This window comes from Vicugna pacos, chromosome 3 (genome assembly GCF_048564905.1).
Source record: "Vicugna pacos chromosome 3, VicPac4, whole genome shotgun sequence".
Taxonomy (NCBI): Eukaryota; Metazoa; Chordata; class Mammalia; order Artiodactyla; family Camelidae; genus Vicugna; species Vicugna pacos.
The window spans coordinates 40,593,740-40,615,603 of record NC_132989.1 but is presented as its reverse complement, the minus strand read 5'-3'; the positions used below and the strand labels follow the sequence as shown (position 1 = coordinate 40,615,603).

Here is a 21,864-nt window from a genome sequence, read left to right as displayed (position 1 = left end):
CCATGGGCACCACCAGGAGGCGTGGGGCTGGGACAAGAGGAGTAGGATTGAGGCAGAGTGGGGTCTGGAGCGCCACACAGTGGGAGGGGCCAGCGGAAATGCAGCTGGGCCCTGGGGATGGTTGTGCCAGGCACCCTCTGAGATTCTCGCGGAGATGGGGCAGAGGAATTCTGTATGAACCAGGGCAAGTGTTCTTTCTGGAGAGAACAGAACTGATTCTCTCCCCTCTTTCCTGGTTGCCCCTAACTTGCACGAGGTTGGGAACTCAAGGGTCAGTCATTGTGTCAGCGCGGGTGCTGTGTGTGGGAACCAGAGGGGTAGGAGAGGCCCTCTTCACCGCTGCTCACTGGAGGACTGCACTGTGGAAAGTTCCTCACGTTGGAGCAAAGAAACCCCAGCCTGTGACGCTGCCCAGTTTCACAGTGAGGACAAAGTTCTAGTCCCATAAGTGGTTCTAACCTGGCCGAACAGACTGCTCTTGTTACCATTTAATCACACTTGGACTTTAGTCGGGTTTTACACTAAGGGTACCATTTTCATTTTTATTGCTCCATCCTTCTGAACTCATCATCTTTGTCTTTATGGTGTGACTGTCTTTAAAAATCTGAATCAAACCTGTTGTAAAGGCTTTTACACGGAATTTAATGATTGGTAATGATACCCGGAAGCAGCAGGAGCAGAGGGCACAAACCCGAGACTGAGCACCTCCGCTCCACGCACCGGCGGGGACCTCGGGTGAGATGCTGCAGGCCTCAGAGCCTCGGCGGCTTCGTCTTTACAGTGGGTAAAGCAGCATCTGAAGGTTGGTTGTGAGATAATGTGCAGAAGAATTGTAGCCCTCCATAAATGTTTGTTTATTCTTCAGCTGAGATACTAAAACTTGCCTTTTAATAGCTTTTCTTGGAATTCTTTAAATTCTCAGACTGCCAGCTGGGGTTCTCCCTCTTCAGTGGGAGAAGCAGCCCGCTCCTCTTTCTCCTTCCCGGTCCCTAAGCTTCCTGTCTCTGGAGGCGGGCATCTGGGAGAGGCAGGAGGGTCTGCCTCAGGATGGCACAGCTCACGCTGTGTGAATTGTAGCACTCACGCAAGTGCAGGGGCAGATACCGATGTGGAAAAACGGAGAAAGGGTGGGGTGGACGTGAAGGTTGACGGAGCACTTCTCTGTGTGACGTACACAGGCGTGTTATTTTACTGAAACGTCACAGCCATCCAGAGAGACAGGCCTTATTATCTCCATTGTGCACACAAGGAAACTGAGGCTCACGGAGGTTAAGTCACATGTCCAGGCGGTACAAAGTCAACAGTTACAGCCCATCGGCACAAAGGGAAAGTCAGGACGCAAAGCCAGAGCTGTGTGATGCCAAAGTTTATGTCCTTCTCAGCACGTCAAAGAAGGTGGAACAGAAGGAAGGTTAAAAAGAGAGAGAGGCAGTCATAAATGGAGACTGCACTTAAGATCATAGTTGAATATTGGTTGATGCATCTATGCTTACGTGGACAGACTGGCTGAAAGTCCCTAATGGCTTCAGTAATAAAAATCTATAAAAGGAGTGCACAGTCACTTGCAAACATGCAGGCATGCAAAAGCTCGTTCCACTTCATGGCCCTGTGATTGCAGGCTTAAGGTGAAAGAAAGATGCACGTGCTTCGTTAACCACAGTTTCAGGAGGAAGTGATTATCTCGTGACACCAGTGTGTTAAGTTGCACTATCTGCCTGCTTGCAGCCCCCTCAACAGTGATGTTTTAAAATCAATGCATCATAGAGAACAGTGCCTGTTATGAAGGGTAAAAGCAAAGCTGCCTGTTTCAACAGATCTGGACACCCCTCAGGTCTGAGTGAGCAGACGTTGGTGCAGAAAATCCAGCTTGCTGAACGCTGGAGACGTGCTTCACAGAGATCTGCACTGCTGATTATTCCCGCACCACGGGGACATTTCAAAAATTAAGGAGTGTTTAAATAGCAGGTGTCCTTCCCTGGCCTGGACAGCCCTGTTTCAAGGACTGCAGCGTTCAGAGGATGCTGCTGTCCACAGCGTGCCTGGCCGGACCACAGAAGAACACCTCCCAGATGGAGGTAGGGGCTAGCATGGGCCCATCGAGCCCTGTAGAAACATCTGCTGTATCCAGCCTTCAGGAACCACGTTGGCCACCTGTTCGGTGATAGTGCGTCAAGATACACGCTTTATGCAAAATGAGAAAAGCTCTAGACTGTTACCAAAAGCGTCTGATCTTTTTCTCCTCTTCTCAGCCATTACCAGAGACATAAAAGCTCCCATTTCAGAGGAAAGGGAAATGCCGCAGACCTAACTTCAACATATTTTGGAGAAGGATGATGGCATTCACTGGAGTATAATAATAAATATCGACTATGTAATAATAGATGTTCCATTTTAGATCTGAAACCACTGTCACAAAGGAGCAGCAAAAACAGCTGTGAATTCAGAAGTCCTTTTAGAAAAAAAACTTTTTTTTTGGAAAGTAGAGGTTGGTTGTAAACCTATGATCTTTTGCGAAGAGAAGGCAAGTCTTGTCTTTCAGGTGATTCTTTGTTCTGACAGTTTTCTTTCTACCAATGCTCTCCTCACCTCTAAATACATGCCTGAGACAATGCATTTAATGCACTTGGCTTGGATGTTTCAGATACAGCCTAATAACTCATTAGGGCTCTGCAGTTATGGTCATGATCTTAGCAATCTACACCGAAAATACTGTGGCAGACTACTTGGATCTCAAAAGGCTGCAGTGGTCCTAACCACATTTACCAATGTCACACCCCAGCTTTTTGCCATCTCTGTCTTTCTCAACTTTTGTAATATTGCTGAACTCAAGCACCTACTCCAGAGACAGAAACAAATGCCCCCTCTGTTTTACTGTTGGAGAAACTGAGGTCCCTCGTAGTGAGATCACTGGCTAGACGTGGAGCAGCTCAAAAGTGGCAAAGCTTATCATCCTTGAGGGCTCCTGACTCCACCACCAAGCTCTGTCCCTCCGTTATGCTGCTTTCAGAAAGGAAGCCAAGGCTCATTCATTTCTCCTTGGCCTGCTGCCTGATGTTCATTACTTCCATTGCTTAATTTCCCCCTTACAGATCCCCTGCTTTCCGCTGGGAGCCGGGCTGTGTGCTGGATGCTGAGACAGACAGGGAGGGAGAAAATAAATCCCCTTGTCCCCTGGGATCTTGTGGTGTATTAGATGGGCCTGACAGTTCCAGCTTATTGTCCAAAAATAGAACACAGAAATAATAATTTTTTCCAAAGAAATGAAAATTCTCTTGGGAAGAGCACTGTCTGGAGGGTGAAGGTGATGCAGAGGGATGCGGGTGGGATGCTCATCGGAGATCTCTTTCGGGAGAAAGCCCCGGCCGGTTGCGTGCTTGTTCGCTGTGGACCTGCGGGGTTAGAGGAGGCAGGTGAGAGGACCCTGCAGGTAGAAGGACCAGGTCTAGAGACAAGGCATTGGAATGCACAACTCCAGGCCGACGGACTTTCACGCACTCACAACTGGACCATGTCACTCTTTGCTTAAGGAATTTCAAATATTTGTCTAGAGTAATGGGTGGACTTTTTTCACGTCATCCAAGTTTGTTTTAAAGAATTGTAACCAAGAATAAAGATGGCATCCGATTACTTTTTCCTTCTAAGAATATGACAGAAGATGAAGAAGAAGGGAGGTGGGGGGTGGGGGGGGGGACTCTGAGGCCACAGCTGAGAATATGGGTATTTATTCTTTCTAGGTGCTGAGTATGTGAGTGATTTTCACATTACTCTCCCTGGTTTTCTCTACATTTGTAATTTCATTAAAAATGGAAGAGGGCAAAAATAACACGCCTAAATGGAAGGCACTTTCCCCCAGCCCTTAGGAAAATATTTGCACAGCGACTTTAAAGGGAACCAGCTAGAGATATTAGTGACTGAAGTTTTCCATGAACCTTTGTTAAAATCTTGAGCTGATTTAAATGGAAACAGAGCTCTTTGACAGGACGGCTCTCCCTAGTAATTTCTCCTTGGTTTGCTCTCAGCGTGGTGAACAGAAAAACGGAATCTCCCAGCTGCAACCCTCACCTTCCTTCCTGCCCTTCCCCCGGACTGGGATTGCTCAGGCTTAGGTGGCTGCAGGGATGGGATCTTCCCTGGTTTTGGGGTGGAAGTCAACTTCACACGTGCCTTGCAGAGAATTCAAAACAACCTGCAAGTCCCTCCTTTGAGCTCTGAAGAACAGCCCAAAATAACAATATCACCAGTCACAGATGATTCAGACTTTGACAGAGCCCTGCAAATACTTATTGCTTTTTCGGTGAAAAGTCTCAAGATGAGGAAGTGAAAAACATTTCCTTGAACTAAACTTTTGGAATCCGATTCTCTGATGTTGACTGCATGCCGTCTTTCATTATATTCCTTGTCTCTTTCAGTGAACTCTGATGCTCTCCCAGCACCTAGAAGCCAAAAAATAGAATGTAGGCTGGACTACAAGCTTCTTATTGTACATAGAGAGAGACAGAATACCATTGCAGGCTTGGCCCCATAACAGAGCATGATGCTGCGGACTGATGTCATCAGAATATCCACGTCCACAGTGGACTATCGGTGTGCTTCTCATGTCTAGACACATCCAGAACAGAAATGATGCGGACGCATTGCCTCTTAAATTTACAGAATTTTCTTAACATTCTTTGAGAAATTCATTTTATTTATTAAAAGGGGAAAAAAAAAGTCCTCTCTATGTCCCAATAAACCAATTGGAAACTACAAAGCCATACATTTAAACTTTTTTTAATTTATTATTGTGTTTAGTAGATACCACTACATTTTTCTGAAATTAACGATGTTTTTGTTGGCTCTGTTCATGTTCTTTACATATAAAAAGTGACTAATTAGGCTGGCTTGATTTAAGTAGAGCAGGTATCAGTTTGAACTGAGGTGGAGAGAGTGCCACTGACGAGCTGCCTCTTCCCAAATCAAGTCAGATCCAGCGATGACACTCCCTGAAGTGTTCGTTTGTTTTTAATGTGAAATCCTACCCTCAGAATTAATAACCATTTCCAAACATCCTGAAAACAAGCTTCCTTAAAGCCAATGAGAGTGTGTTCCAGGAAATGATGAGTTTATTTAAATGTCTCTACCACTGAGTGACTTGATTCCTCACACAGGTGACTTAAAGGTCACCATACAGAGACATTTAAGGGTCCTGTTCACCGAGATGGTGGTCGGCACCCAGATGAACCACTGATTTTGGTGGGAGCAGCTGTTTTTAAAAATTCCTCACTTCTCCTTGAGTTTAAAGAAAAACATACAAGTTGCTGTCTGAAATACAGGTACACAATCCCTTATTTGCAATTACAAAACAAAAAAAACCCTGAAAAATCAAGGATTTTTTTCCTACTCGTTTGGTGACAAACCTTGACCTAAACTGGCATGGCACCATTTATTGTCTTTATTTATCCTTCTTAGGATAAATATGTATACATTTCGCTGCAGTAACAGCCATGGGTTTAATGACTGGATGTCGCCCCCACTGGGAGATAGGTCCCGTGTTACTTTTCTAACATCTGAAAAATTTGAGTTCTGAAACACATCTGTTCCAAGGGTTTTAAAAAAGAGACTATGCAACTAGATTCCTTTGGCCCTGAGGGATCAGAAAACAGTGAAAAATGGGGGAAAAGGAGCTCCTTTAGGGCAGAATCCCTAACACAGGTTTTGCTAAACCCAGGAGTTCTCTAATTACCCCTCAGTGTATAGTGAGATTCTCATAGAATTAGAAAAAAAAAAAGTGATCTGGTTTCACCTGAAAACATGTATATCATATACTTCATTGCAAGAATAATTCGGAGATGAGGAACTGCTGACTGAGTCATCTAGTCTTAATTTCCTCTTTTCTGTGCTAGGGACAGGGTTCCGGGCTCCTGTCTACGTAAGGGACTGACAAGAACAGGCTTCCACAAAAAGAGTGATGCTCACAGAGCAGAGGTGACCTTGGTAGGGAGGGTCTCCAAGCCTTTGGTGTGTGAGCAGTGACGTCCAACAGTAGCAGGTGACCACCTCACCTGGCAGAGCAGCCCTTGCCTGGGTGATGGTTCCCCCCATCAGCCAGCCAACTGTAGCAGTTCAGCACTCCTTCCTTTTTCTGGGTTACATAGAGAGACTTCACAGGCTTTTTGTGCAGTTGGTGGTGGTTTCTCCAAGGGGATGTCTGTAATGTCTGCATCCTGTCATCTTTTCCCCCCAAGGAATGACCGTGGCAATGGCTTTCCCCTAGTGCTCATAATCAGAAGGAATTGTGGGCTGGCAGTATCGCTCGCAGCTTTGTTATATGTGCCCGCCTTTAATTTCCAAATACCTGGGAATTTCTTCCCATAGAGAACACCAGCAGGTTGAGGGATTTATTAATAAAATGAAGAATCTGAATTTCAAGAATATTTGGGCAGGACAACTGTTTTCTTGGGCAACAGGCTGGAGTGGCAGAGGAGGAAGGCACACTCTCTTCCATTCCTGTCTGAGGGGCTCTTCAGTCCCCCTCTTTCCTTCCTCTCAGAATGGACACAATGGTAATCACTTCTGATATTCTGGGATAAAATGGATGGAGGCACATGGTTAATAGCAGATAACCTGGACACAAGGTTAATCGCTGCTGTCCAAATTATCTGGAGGGAAAACAGCACGTGGACTTCGCCAATTAGCCTCTGAATCTAAAAATAAATAGATCAGTCAATCACAGATCCCATAATTAATAGCACAGCAGACAATCAGTATAATTACGATCTCTGGGAGAGAGACCAGAATCAGGGGGAAAAGTGAAATTATCCAATAAGCTTGAGCGTGACAGGCTGAAACCAAATTAAAGTGCTGAGGGTCAGACAAAAGGGATGTGCTGTATCTCTCGAAAGCGAGCGTATGAGCTGTGCCCAGCCCAGCAGACGTGCTGGGGTGGCCGGTCACCCCCATACGGCACCAGGAGCCCTGCGCACACAGGCTCACCTTTCCGGAGGGGAACGGAGGCTCTGGAAGTGCATAAATGGCTCTGAAAGCTTCTCAGCCCCTGGTGACTGGAAAGCACAGAGGCCCACCTGGGGCCCCCAGGCTTTCACTGGTAAGGATTCTAAGGTCTGAGCAGTGAGATGGAAAAAACACAGCTCTGGAACAGGCGGAGAGGGGATAATGCGTGCACTTCTTCTTGAAAGGGAGAGTCCCTGGGTAAACTGTGAATAATGACAAGACTGAGGCAGAATAACTTTCTACTCAAATAGCAGTATTCTTCCTGTTCAGTTAACGTAGTCTTCATCTCTTCAAAGAGTAAGAACAGAAAAGTCATTCTGAAGTGTTATTATGCAAGGATGGGCACATGTGTTCCTTGCTATCTTTTTAATCAGCCCTTCCTAGCAGCACTGAGACTGGCTGTGTCTCCTCCAGGATCTTCAGTGAGGAGGGAGCAAGGTGCTATTTGGCACCTGGGCAAGATTCCCCAAGCTGGGGCTCTGCTTCACCATCCACAAGTGAGGGACATAAGGATGCCTTCTCCTCCTCCTGTATTTGAAGGTTGAAAGTCGTTATTTGTAATTTTGCCAAATTTTGCAAGTCATTTTATTCCAAAGGCGCATTGCTTTGGTACATCATGGATTCCTTCTTTAATGTTTTGGGAGTTAACAGTAAGAACACAAGATGTGAGGAAATGTGATACAAGTGCGTATAGACAGGACTTCATTTTTCAGTGTTCAATAAAATAAGAAACTGCCTTTGTTGGTGGTTCATCTTCACTCATTCACTCATCCATTCATTCACTCAAGAAGTCATTGCGTGTAATATGCGCAAGCGAGGCACCGTGCTGGGGCTGTGGGGGATCCCGAGGTCATGGTCAGTCACGGGCTCTGCCCTTAGGAAGCCCCAACATCGCTGGAGGAGATAGTACACAAGCAGCTATAGCAAAGTCGAAAGCAATGTAAACATAAAAGGAAATGCTATGAGTGTTCAGAGGACTGAGAGCTAACGTCCAGGTACTGATTCTACGTCGAAAACACACGTCAGATCTGTCCACTCATCTACACACCACCTATGATCATCTAACCCACCATCAGCTGCTGTCTGGACCACTGCAATAGCTTCCTGATTATACTCCCTGCTTCACTTGGCCCTCCATCCATTTACTCTCCATACAGCAACTGATGGTCTTTGAAGAACACAGATCACATCGTGTTCTCCACTGCGTAAAGCTCTCCAGTGGTTTCTTACTGCATTTACAACAAAGTTAAAGCCCGCTCTCTGGGGTGCAGAAGGCACCACCCATTTCCCTGACCCCATCTTGTTCCCTCCCCCCATTTCCCACTCTGCTCCAGCCTCTCTGCCTGGATGTCCTCAAACACACAGCTCTCATCCCCGCCGTAGGGACTTGCTTCCACCCCAGTCTCCATGTCACCGGCTCACTGTTGTCATCCAGAACTCAGTGAAAATGTCACTTCCTTGAACAGGCCCTCCCTGACCCTGAAAACAACCCACTGCCTTTCCTTTCATCACCTTATTCTACATTTCTGTAATGGATTTGCCCCTAATTGATATGTCCACATTTATAGTCCTACTTGTTTTTATCTCGCCCTCCCTTCCCTTAGAATGTAAGCTTTGTATGGGCAAGTGTGTCTTGTTAATCACTGTGTCTCCACGTTCCGTATCAGTGAACTCCCAACAGATACTCGCTGAATAATGAGCAAATGTTAACCTAAGAAAGAGCATCAGAACAGTTTCTGACAAATCAGCATTAAAGAAAGCAGAGGTGCAAGGGCAAGGATACGTGTTTTCAGCTGGCTGAAGAGAAACCTGGAAGAGCGTTGTGAGTGTAGAACTCAGATCAATGGCAGAAAATATGAGGAGATCAATTCTGCTGAAAATAAAGAGAAACTTTCTAGGAGTCCTAGTAACGCAGACATGGCCTGGCCCACCTAAGGGGCCAGGGGGCCGGATACATGCTGGGTGGAAGGAATACTGTCCAGGGGAGTCAGCCATCAGATGTGGGGCTGGAACAGACAGCATTTCAGGTTCCAGGAGAGAGCCTGATTGCCTACGATTCTTGGATCCACTGACGAGTCCTTCCTCCCACGTACGGAGGGAGCACCGCTTAGAGCAGGGAACCACAGGTGGTCCAGTACAATCCTGCTGTTGACTCAGGTTCTTGCTAGAGACCGCCCATAGAGCTCTTCCGATGAAATAAGATGCCTGCAATCAGCGGATCCAAGAGGAGGTCCTCAGGCTTTGGCCAGCCCTCATTCCTTCAGGATCCCAGTTTGACCTGCTTGTAGAGGCCATAGGTCAGAAGCCAAAAAGTCTATGCAAGGAGAGAGATGGTCACACTCTAATGAGCATTACAACCAGAGGCCCTTTGGGCTGGGAACAGACAACATGCATACTGCGCTGCCCCTGCCCATCGCTGCAGAGCTCACGGAAGGTCTGGAAGTGTGGGATACAAAGGGAAGCTCTGGTGTGTGGCCTTCCTGGGGATAAATGTCATCCACTGGCTTGTTACTGAGGCTCAATTGCCAATGACATACAGATTCCAAGAGATGATTTAACTCCACTCTTGTCTCCAATCCCTTACCAGTGACTCATAACTTTCTCCTGACACCAGAACAGCTGGGCCAGCCAGCTGGAGAGAAGACATACAGATGTTGCTGGCTGGAGTTAGAGGGGGCTGGGGGCTCTTCTCTGTGCAATCAGCCCAGGATGCTTCAGTGGGCTATAGAGTGGGGGTGTCTCCCCCTCTGCAGATAAGATGTCAGCTCTGTCGTGGACCATCTCTCATCCTTCAACACGTGTGTCTTTGAGCAGAAAACCCCGTAGCTCCTCTTCTGCGACTCAGAAAAGGTTTATTTCTTTGGGGAATATTAGATCCTTGAGCCAGTCCAGCTGGAGAAGGTATGAGAGATCTTGGCCGCAGTGTACCACCCACCCAGATGTCTGGGCTTAAAACAGATCCTACATTAGAGGATGTGTGAAAGGATGAAGTTAAAGTTGTGGGGGGCAGGGGGCAAGAAAGAGATGCTCTTCGTTTCTGAGAAAAGGGTTTACAACAAAGACATAAAATTGGATTAGTTGATCATGCACCAGAAAAAACATGAAATACATAACGTGTGAAATTCTGATTAGAAAGGGCTTGCTTGGGCAACATTTGTACACTGAAGGCACTTGTTAAATATTTGTTGATTTTGATCCAGGTGGCTTTGAGTGTTTTTAAGTATCAGCACATTGAGTTCTATAGTGATTATGAGAGGGGCAAGTTTTTAAATGAAAATTGAAAGACAGGTCAGGACTGACTGATTTTTTGAAAAATTGTGGTGAATTCAGTTCCGTTGCACATGCAACTAGTAACAGTGGTTGTCTCTGAGGTAGAAGGCCTGGGGGTCAGATGTGGGAAAGAAACTCATTTTTTATGCTGGGCCCTTTTATGTTTTGGTGGAATTTTTTTTCTCTCATGTATGTGTTTCATTCTTGGAACAAAACAAAACTAGTATTATTTTTGTAATCTGTGTCTCCAGAGGCGAACCTGGAACGCAGGCCTGCTGATACCTGCCAGTTCCCACAGTCTTCCCCGGGATCCCGTCCCTTCACAGTATGTTCAGCCAGTGGTAATGTTCTGGAATAGAGGATGAGGGTGAGGGAAGTTTACAGGCACTGCAGTGTCAGCACAAGTTAACATTAGCTGTGATGCAGATGGATGTATGTGGTGGCTGGTCATTTACACAACCCTACAAACCCACCTGCATGCCATATGAGTGGCTGCCTAATTTATTAGCTTTCAAATAAAAATGTAACAAACTCAGAAAGGCAGGGTGCACTGAAGTCAAATACAAAGAATCAGATGAGTTCAAAGCTAATATCCGTCATCTTTAAAATCTCATTTTCCATAAGCAAGATTTCTGGGCTGTGTATGGGAACTTCTTCCCTCCATTTGCATGTTCATTTCTGGGCAGACCCCCCTGCTCCCATGTTCTCTGGCATCACTGCCCTTTCTTGGCGTTCACTTCCCATGGCCAGGGAAGGCCAAAGGATGCCCAGCTTTTTACAAGCAGAGTGAGTGTTCTCTGCTGGGAAGGAATGGTCACCTTAGACTCTCCCAGAATAACTGCTCCCAGGAAAGAGGGGTCACTGACTACAGAGAAAACACGGCTTCATCAGAAGAGCGGACAGGGCTGACTGCAGAGGTACCCACTGTACCTGGATACGGTGGATGAAAAGCATCCTTCAGGCTGTCCCGGTGCCCCTCTCTGGGAGGTGAGCTACAAGTGACGGCCTCCTTCTTGCTCTGCTTCTCACTTGTGGACCCAGGAAACACTGACCTCCATGCTGAGTGGGGACAAAGGCTTGTTTCTTCCTTCCTTGGTACCCCTTCTCCTGGGAGCCCGTCTCAGCCACTGGGAAGTTGTTCCTCTTACTGGGTGGGTCACTTTATGTTCCTCTTCTTGGGGCTCAGGGTCTCTAACTGGGATGGGATACAGTAGTTTCTAATTCGAATTTCAACTCCAACTTGAACCTTGGGGGCAAGTCCTGCCCATTGGAACCTGCACGTTCTCTTTTGCCTGGCTCCCCCAGTGTATGCTGCTCTGTCCCTAGCTAAATGCAAAAACAGATCATATTGTGTGCATAAACTAATGGTTTCCAAACTTGCCTGCACACTGGAGTTGCCTGGAGAGCTTCAAAAATTCAGGGTGCCTGTGTCCCACACCCAGAGATTGTGACTGACTTGGCCCGGGGACGTGATCTGTGCTTTGGAAATTTTCACAGATCCCCAGGTGATTCAAGTGAGCAGACAAGTTTGGGAACCACTGATACAAACACAAATGGTATCCAAATTACAATCCTAATCCCTTTCATTTCAGTGCCGTCGGCTACAGCCAGGGATGATTAATCATGATTCAAACAACCTACACTTGTGCCAGCTGCATCGTGTGGCTTTTAAAGTATCTAAGTTTATTTCATGCCCACCCACCCTCATGCCAAACCACTAACAAAATATAATTTAATTCATTAAAAATTACAGGGAGCCACGCAGAAGCTTCTTTTCCAGCATGGGGCTTGCAGAGTATTTTTTTTTTAAATGTAAACACAGACAATAGGTATTTATGACAGAGTTGAAATAAAGCAGACCTAGTTAACCCACCCAGATGCTGCGGAGTGGAGGCCATGTGAATACTGCCAGTTAGGGAAGCCTATCTCGCAGCCTTACCGAAATGTCTTTTCTCTTCAACAGTGCCCTGGTAACCTGGGGAATATAAATTTTGATTACTGATTGCTGCATTGTTAGTAACTGACTGTATATCATCAGGAGCTGGTCACCAGTGTCATCCCACACTTAATTATCTCGGCTGAAGAGAAAGCAACCCCATGAAAGAACTGTTTTCCAATTAAAGCATCGTAGAGTATGCGATTTGTCTCTCTGGCGATGTCCAATTCATACCCCTTTTCATGTTATTTGTATTGTCTTCTTTTTCCTCATTACAATCTCAGAGTTGTGCATCTTGGGCTCCCTAACAAGAAACACATAAATATCAAGAGGGCAGCTGTCAGACCTTTGAAAAAAATCACGGCCAGTCACCACCAAAAACACAACCGTTATTACAGAGTTTCTACTAGCAAATGCTGCAGTTAAGGTTAAAGACAGCTTTCCGCATAACCATTTATTTTCACAGGTTCCTAACCTCCAGAGAATGTGTGTATGATTACTTGTATACACCCACACACACACTCACACGCTTAATTTTTAGAAGATACTCTTTAGGGGTCAAATGTTCTATGCTTTGTTTTAGCTATTGTTTCAATGATAAGGAAAACATCTTTCTACGAGTACAAGAAAAAATATTTTGGCTAAAAACCTAGGCAATACTATCTCTTTCTCTCCTCATTGTGCTTATCTTGTTTGTTTTTCCTACTGCTAATGACTGAATGTCTGCCCACTTGCTCATCAAGGCAATTCTTTATCCCAGGATCAAGTATAAGTTTGTCTCTCTCTGACTGATTCGACCTGACCACGTCATAAACAGAGGCTTTGAAGTCTGGGTTGTTTCAGAAAAGATTTAGTGAGCACCTAGTATGTGCTGGGCACGTTCTAGGCAGTGGGGAGTCCCCAGGGCACAAAGACGCCTCTGCTTTCTTGGACATTCTAGTGGGTTCCCGTCCGTTCCTTCCAAGAGTGGCCCCGTGGCCTTGGGTTAGCTGTTAGCTGTTTACTCTCTTATCAGCCTCAGGTCCCTCCCCTGCAGAATGGAGTGGTGACGCCTTCTCTCCATACTGTCATTATTAGGACTAAAAGCCCCCGGCCCACAAAGGGGTGTTTAGTCTAAGCTTCCATTTTCTTCTCCATCTGCTTTGTGCTTGGGGTTGGCATTTGGAAACTCTAAGTATCTTCATGTTCCAGCATTTTGAATTTTGTATACTTCCGCAACACTTGTTTCCTTAAAGATACCTCTCCATTGTAGTTTCACTTTTCCCCTTTCCCCCAAACCTCCCTGCCATATACAGCTTTCTGTGTCTTGCCCTGGACCCGTCCACAGTTTGGTTCACTTCTGCGTCCATCGCTGCCATTGTGAGAAGATGACAACTGCAGTTTGGTGCTTAACCAAAATCTCATGGAAGTTTAAATGACTCCTTTGGGAGAGGGAGTGCCGTACTTTTTATGAAGCATTATTTTTTTAGGGCCATGTCAATGTAAAAAGGGAGACTAGCCTACGGTCACTGGTGTTAGTCATTACCTGCTAGGCTCATATCCGTCTTCCCAGCTGTCTGACAAATACCTCAAAGGGAGGAGCCCCTTTACGACAGACCATACACTGAGCACTGACTGTACTGGTGAGGGAGGTACTCCTGTGTCAGGCACTGCGGACAGTCCAAAGGTGAGGGCTGGCTGATGTGTAAGAATCTGGGAAGCAAGCAGCGTTAGGAAGCTTTCTGAAATCTCCTCTCTAGCAGTCCTAGGTGAGTGCCCTGCCCTAGCACCTTGGCTTTCCTGCCTGTGTCCAGGATTAAAAATAGATACCAGCGTTTCAGTGAACTGCTCCTAATGATAAGGGTGAGGATTTCTCACAATTCAATTGAATTGGCCCTTATTGGTTTTTCTCTTGCTTTGTTTTCTTCTCTCCTTTTGATCCTTTGTTATCTGTCTTGTATTGCTCTTCCCTCTGCTGGAGTGATTCCGCCCCCCCTCCCCCCGCCCCCCAGTGCTTTCCTTATTGCCATCCACCCAACCCATTTGTTTTTCTGCCTCGGGAATTCTACCCTTCCCTTAAGATACTCTTCAAACATCACCTCGGTGGTGAGGTCTTTCCTGATCCCCACTGACAGTTAATCACTAATGTCTCTCTCCTTTCTTCCACATGAAAACGTTCTATCATAACAGTCAAACTGACGTAATTTGTTTACTGATCTGCCCACACCACTGAATGGACAGTGAACAGGGCAAGGGTTAACAGAGTAACAAAGGTGTGATGGATAAATAAATGGATCAGTGAATGAATAATCAAATACATAATCTCTGCCCTCAGAGGATTTACAATTTATGGGGTAGACAGATACGTCAATAACAAACTGCAAAATAAAGTACAAATACTTATGTACTCCAAGGACAATGCCACACATTTTAAGTTTTAATGTTTCCAGAAAGGCTCAGGTTTACTTACTTCGTTCACCTCATGATGGGTTGGAGCTGTGAAGCAGTTACTGTAGATTGCACCAGACCTTCTTTTTTAAAGGCCGTGGTGCCTGCTGGCCTCAGAAACCCCATTATGACTATATGCCCTGGTAACACACAGCAGCAGACTGACACAGCATTGGCCTTTCTACTTCACATACAGGCTCTTGAAATATACATGAAATGTAAGAGGCTGGTATTCATACAGTAACATGAGCACCATATTCTACGAAATCCCTGACCTAGTTATGCTGCAGAAAGCAGAGCTTAAGTGCATGTAATGCCCAGTACGTGGAAGAAACTGTTATCTTTAGAAAAGTAAATTTTGCATTCCCCAAGTTCTGTATTATTAAATCTGTGATTTTAATATTACATTAGAGTAGATATTTTATTCAATTATATGGACAATGAAATAAGAACCAAGAAAGAAGTAGCTGGCCCAGATTCCCCCGGGTGTGAAAAGATGATACTTATTTTATCTACTCCTGACAATTCAGTTTAAATTGTTACTTTAAAGCTCCTACCAGCAAAATATCACTTCAAACAGAGGCTAATTCTTCACAGTCATACTTGGCTTTAAACGTTTTGACATCAGAACTAAGCAATTGAACATTTCTGCCCAAAAAATGGGTGGAGTTGGATCTTTCAAAATGCTGGATCAAGAAAACTGAATGTGGCCAAAAGACAATTATTGCCAAATTAAACAAATGGATTTGGGGCTTGCTAAATAAAATAAACTGTTTCTAATGATCCAGTGCATGGAAATAGAGGGCCTTTATTCTATATGTAGGGAAATATTTCTCACTAGAGTACTTTCAGAAGGTGATCTTTTATACCCAGTGAGTGGGCCATGAATAGGTAAAAGTGTGCGTGAGGCTGGAGAGGGAATTCTTCTCTGTCTCCCTACTGAGAGCTGACACCCTAGCTCTGTGTTAGGAGAAAGGGGCAGGTAGCAGGGAATGTGTCATTTCTCTCTGTCAACCAGTCGGTTCTAATGAAGTCTAGTGATTAGTCTTAGGCGGTGTGTTAACAGCATGGCATGAAAGTCGGTAAGAACTTTCAGTTAAAAGTCAACCCTGAGACCACAGAACCTTAGATAAGATTAAATGTTAACATCCAGACAGCTCTCAACTACTCTGTCTAATAAGCTGAATCCGACTCAAGTGTCATTAATAACACTCGAGTCTAAGGACCACAAAGCAAAAAAACTTATTAAACATGAACAACGATGCAACTTGGAGAACCAAGAAAGGGAGGGGGAGGGAAATGAGGATTTTTCTTTAATTAACATCTTGCAGGATGCAAGTTGCAGGTATCATTCCCTCTTGGCCACGTCATTTAAGTGAATCTAGGTGTAAAGCAATTTGCGCTCTCCAGGATCACTAGAGGTCAAACACCTCATCAACAAATGTGTAGCCCTTTTTACCGCTTCCCTTTCCTTTCTTCATTTCCTTTCTTAACAATTGGACACTATTCTTAAGTGATTAACAAAGCACGTGACCTCCTTCTCATTTTCCAACTTCATCCTTTGAAACCAAAAGCGAGTAACAGGCCTCCGTAAACTTCCTGCCGTGTTTCTCGCTTGCTTGCGGATGTGATGTGGATTTCTGGAAGTGCCCAGTTAAAGGAAAGCGCAACCACAGAGGCCCAGTACCCCGCTGACCGGTCCCTCTCGCCGCACTGTATCCTTGTTTGCCTTTCTGGTATCAAGCTGATGCTGCAGAAGCAGCTGATTATCAGGAAAGCCAGCTCAGGTAAAGTAACTTAATGAAACAGATGACTTTGTATGTGAGTGTACCTTTGAAACTGACTAGGCTCAAATATCCACTCAGCTAATGAGCCTGCGATAGGACGCTGGCAGAAGTGTCCTCCTTCTGCCACTATAAAAGCCTTCCCACAGCCCTGCATCCTCTTTCTGCCCGAAAACTAGGCAGGAGCTTAACAGCTACCCAGCTTCCAAAATGCAAACAGCAGCAGTTGCCTATCCTGAGTTGTGACTGATGGTACACAAAAATACATGGTTACTTCATAGATATTCTGGCCCGCAACAAATTAAGGATCTAAACCTTTGTGCTTGGCGGATAGCCAGTGTATTGTGGGGGACTGTTGTGGCTCTATAATTATATCCAGCCTGATAATCACCCATTCTACCACTGTGAATAGCCAGTACCCAGGGACTTTAATTTCACTGTCCCCTCCACCAGATAATGCCTGACCCTGTGTCACTCGGACTGTGAAACACACTGAAGGAGACAAATGACTTTTTCTCTGACTGTGTTAAATTAACTAAGGGATTCTGGTTGTGCAACTGACATCATCATCATAATCTAAGGCTCTGCCCTACTGGGTGGACACAGACAGTCTCTAAGGGTGTTATTAACCTCAGGCATTAAAACAACACAATAAAAACAGAAAAGAATCTGGCAAGTGTGGGTAAAGAACCTACTTGCTGTGGATAGTGATTAATGAAAATACTTTATATTTCAACCCATTATTTTGGTATCTGGAGACACACCTAGAAGAGAGCTGTTGTGTGGTCTAAACCTAGGGATCAAGTGAGCAGTTCTCATTAGCATTTCCCCGTTTCCTCTGAGTGCTGGGTTTTTAATCATAAGGTTGGCTATAATTCACCGTAGCTGCACATCCATTTGAACTAAATGTAAATCTTAGGTATCTTAGAATGAAAATAATCACTGTTTTCATTGCTTTCATTCTAATATAAAAAGCACTGTTGCCTCCAGTACTTGGTAAAGGATGTTATAATCTGTACAATAGGGTAACTGGGCAAATTCCAGTATTGGAGCAATACAGACACTCCCTGTTACACATGGTCTTAATTTTTAATAAGCATTTTCCTTTTAGTTCACTAAAATATAATGGGTTTTATTTTCATGCGGCTGAAAAGATAAATGTCCTTTCCCATGTTCCCATCAGAAGTCTGTGTGTTCTGGGAGGTTAAAAAATTATAACTCAGCTGTTTTATACTGTATTAAGAGTGAAACTTGGCATCTCAGATGTGAATTTGTTTCCAAAAAGAAACAGAATCTGGTAAGTTTTTGTTCTTTAGAGGAAAAAATATCTCAGAAGCGTAACTTATTTTTTAAAGAGATTCATACTGGTTTTTTAAAAATAATTAAAATTGTATATAACTTTATTAAAACCCTTTGGACTTCTGAAGAGTAAAAACCCATATTAATCTGAAAATTTTACTTTTGGGAACAGGATATTGAAAATGCAGAAGTTGTAGAATCTTTCCTAATCAGTGACCAAAAATACCTGTTTACCTTTATTGTAGGCGGTGTATTTTCAGAAGGGCTCCCTCTGCCCAAGGGGAATTTATTTTTGCAAAATAATATTTTATTGTGTGTTCACCATGTGTCAGGCTCAGCTCTAACTCTTTACGTGCAGTGACTCATTTAATCCTCACAACATCTCCAGACATATGCTATTATTACCCCCCTTTTACAGGTTAGGAGACTTCCCAAAGTCACACACTAGTAAGAGGGGGAGCATGGATTTGAACCCTGGGCCAGCTGACTCCAAAGCCAACGTTCTTAACTACTGTGTACACTGCCCTCTAATCATAGTCATTTCCTGAATCTGAAGTTCACTAAACATTTATTAAGTACCTGTTAGTCTAAATGCAGGGCATTATACTGGAGGTTGGGGGGTGGAAATGGGGAGGGTCTGCCATGGAGAAAAGGGGGAATAAAGTTTAAAAAAAAACACAGTTCTTACCACAATTTTGTGGGCCAGAAGGACATGACTCAGTGACGATAATATGATATTATAAATTCTGCCTTTTCCAATTGGCCTTTCCAGTTTGGGGAACTGTGGGACCCAGAGGCCAGTATCTAAGGCACTTGGGTCCCTCAGGTGGTGTGACTGCGTCCCCGGCCTATTCCACCTATGTAAAGCCCCCACGTACCACTGGGGACATTTCCAGGGCCACCCTTCTACAGGCACCCACAACCTGGTGGTATGAAAGTCTGCACCTATGTCACATCACGGTGCCTTGTTATTGTCCCTCAAACTCCAGTAGACATGGCTAACAATGTCTTTGGATGCGGTTGCTTTGAAACCACTGGCTCTTAGTTCTCTGTCACACACAAGCCAATTGTCAGAGTGTCATTAACAGAGACCCAGACAGATGACAGGTGTAAACAGTTCATAATTTACAAAGTGCCGGGTCAGGTTTCTCCATGCCCTCTGCCAGCAGCTCACAAGCACACCTTAGCTCGGCCCTGCGCCTGCACTGTACACGTTTTTACAGGACTGTTTTAAAATCCTATGTGGTGCCTACATCATAACCTTTTGGCCATTTGAGTCCCTTTGACTGTTCATGCAAACTATGCAAAGCTGTTGGTTAATTTCAAAGTTAACATTTCAAAATGCTGTATCAACTAAAGAAACACACATGCCTTGGAATACTCTGAATGGACTGTCTTTCTGCTCTCTGCTGTGGATCTCCTTCTTTTTTTCCTCTCTTTTGATCCCATGGTGCTCTTCTTCGTTGAGATCACAAGTTTGAAATGACTCGCCTTTAAAGAGACTGCCCGTTGTTGCTCTGTGCACAGATGTGAGAGTTCTGATGCCTTTTCAGTTGGTCCTACTTAGCTGCCTTCTGTGTTTTTCAATGCTGACATGTTTCAGTAAAACTGTAACTAACTGGAATACTTGGGGGAGGGAGGTTCCCATTGAATGATTTCCTGGTTAAACTGAAAGTTATTTAGAAAGCCCTTGTTATTGAAAATCTTTCCAAAGTACATCAGCACACTTTCCTCTGGAGTGAGGCAGCACTGCTGGAGAACAGCTGAACATAGCTGTTTGGAAGGGCTGCAGAACAAATTTAGCAAAGCTGCTCACCGCTCTCCAGTCCTTTCTCTTCTTCGAAAGCAGCCCTTTTTGGATTGGCTAGGCAGTTAGGATTCTGGACTCTTACTGCCCTCCTCAAAACCTCTTTCCCTCCCTAGGCAAGAGGCTCCGCTTCCAGGGGGTTAAAACTGGGACCGGGCAGCCATCCACCCTCGCCTTCCCTCCCTCACACACTTCCAGGCTCCCCCCTCCCTCAAGTCTCTACACGTGTTCAAGACTGACCCCTCCCTTGCCTCCCCAAACCTTGGCCCTTTCTCTGGGAGTTCAGTTCTCTCCCAGACCACTGACATGCCCATTAACACGCGCGTTTCCCTCCCCCAGACAGCCCTTTCTCTCCATCTGTCCTTCCCTGGAGGTCCTAACCTTCATGGCTAGCCGCCAGGCCAGAGCTGGTGCAGCTCTGACCTGCATTTACTTCCGACCCCCGTCCTCTCCCCAGCTCACTGCTTCCCTTCTCCTGTGCCTCCCCCAGAACCCTCTTGCCAAGGCCATCAGTGACCAGTTACAGAGTCCAGCGGCTTTGCCTCAGCAAGCCTTGTTGACTCTTCCTAAACACAGCTACAGTTCCTTCCTTTTTCTCCAGCTCTGCCGCCACCCTGGTTCTGCTGACAGAGCTTAAATCAGGTTTTGTCACTCCCCTTCCCCTCTTCCACTGCACCTGGAACAAAACAGACTCCCTAAACCACAGCCCTGCGTACTCCGCTCCTGAGAGCCCCGCCCCCCAAACCATGCTCCAGCCAGCTGGCCTGGGGTCCTCAGGGACCCTTGAGCTCCTTCCTGCCTGGAGCTGTTTTTACCTGTGGCTCCCTCTACCTGGAGAGCTCTCCCCCGGCTTCCCCTAGCTTGTTCCTCCTCCTCCTGCAGGTCTCAGTTCACAGGTTACCTTCTCCCAGTAACCAGACCACCGTGTGGGTTCCTGACACCCCCTCCTCACCGCAACGCTCTTTCTCATGAACCCCATTCTCTCCCTTCGTGCTGCTGACCACAGTCTGTCCTGGAGGTGTCCTCGCAAGCTCACAGTCTGAGTAAGCTTCTAGGCCTGCTAGGCTGTGAGCTCATGAGTCCTTGGGTCTTGACCTCTTTATTCTCCACTAGGCACCCAGCGCTCAGCCTGCTTCGGGCACAGAGTTATGGAATGACCGAAGGAACAGATGAAGACGTTCTCCTTTTACAACAGGCTTTTCTAGAAGGTCCCCTAACCCTAGCGAGAGACAACAGTTCAGTAAAGAGCAACTGAAGAGCTTCATGTTCTCACCTGTCTAGCATTTGAAATGCCTTCCTCATCTTTACATGTATGTAACTTAGGCCACGCAGCCGGGGGAAGAGCACTTAGCACCACACAAATAGACTTGCTGTTACAGGGACACGAGAGTCTAAAGAAAAGCACACTGTGTTGAGAGCAGTGACTAGGGAGGCCTGAAGGAGTGAGGAAGCAGCGAGAGCAGCCTGGTGGCAGGAAGGCTGCTGGCCGGAGGGAGAAGAGCGGAGCGCAGAGAAGGAAGCTGGATGATGGGGGGTAGGGTGAGAGTCCCCAGCCGGGAGGCCAGAGTTAGACCAAGTAATAAGGTTGTTGATCTGCTGGGCAACAGGGAAGCTGGGTAGCTAGTGGGATGTGCAAGCCTGCACAAACACAAAGCTGGCTTTGCATTGGTTGTGGGGAGAGGACAGGAGGGGTTTGGGTGGAGATGAATAGAAACTGCAGTGATGAACAAAAGCTTGGGGACACCGGGGGGGCTGTTGTGAGCACCTGTCCGTGGGCAGCAGGGGTTTGGTGATATTCAAAAGCCAGAGATCACGTGCCTCAGATGAAACTGTGATCCGGGCAATATCACAGTTATCCTGATTTTGCAGCCAGTCAGAAACACAGGGCACTGGGTTGCTGATGTCTGAGTGTAACATCCCGGGAAGAAGACTGCCGTCACCCTGAGGGAGGGAGCGAGTAGCGGCCCGTCAGCTGGGATGCCAGAGTCTCAGGGCACCCCCACTCCTCCTGAAATCCTCTGCGGTCCAGGGGGCCAGCGTGGGGCTGAGGGAGACAGTGGAACTGTGCAGCACCCTTTAACAAATGGTCGTGGAGTAACTACAGGAGCAGAGCTTCTGCTCGAGACTCCTCCTAGAAATGGTTTCGTAAGACGTGTTACAGCCCCTCCCCTTACTCTTCAGTCTAGACTTTCCTATACTGAGACTGTTTCAGCAGGGGACCTCTGTATCGATCTGAAGCAAGAAAGTACACGAGTCATTTTGCATACACCTTTAGTTTTTAGGTAGTTTAAAATATTACTAAAAAACTAAATGCCAGTACCAAAGATCTCAGCTCAATCCTATTCACCGAA

At 45.8% G+C, this 21,864-nt stretch overlaps 1 protein-coding gene and 1 long non-coding RNA gene across 5 annotated transcripts in view; both read right to left on the bottom strand.

Annotated features, from left to right (window-relative positions):
• The window catches only part of SEMA6A (semaphorin 6A), a 118,428-nt gene that overhangs the window by 61,717 nt on the left and 34,847 nt on the right, over positions 1-21,864 (bottom strand). The gene's annotated exons all lie outside the window — the stretch shown is intronic.
• Positions 12,030-14,695, bottom strand: LOC140689523 (uncharacterized). Of its 2 annotated transcripts, XR_012064566.1 has the most exons (3): positions 14,646-14,671; positions 13,722-13,888; positions 12,030-12,500 (listed from the first exon to the last, which is right to left on the bottom strand). It is a non-coding gene; the product is annotated as an uncharacterized lncRNA (long non-coding RNA). The 2 variants fall into 2 exon arrangements; XR_012064568.1 differs by lacking the exon at positions 13,722-13,888 and having other exon boundaries at positions 14,646-14,695.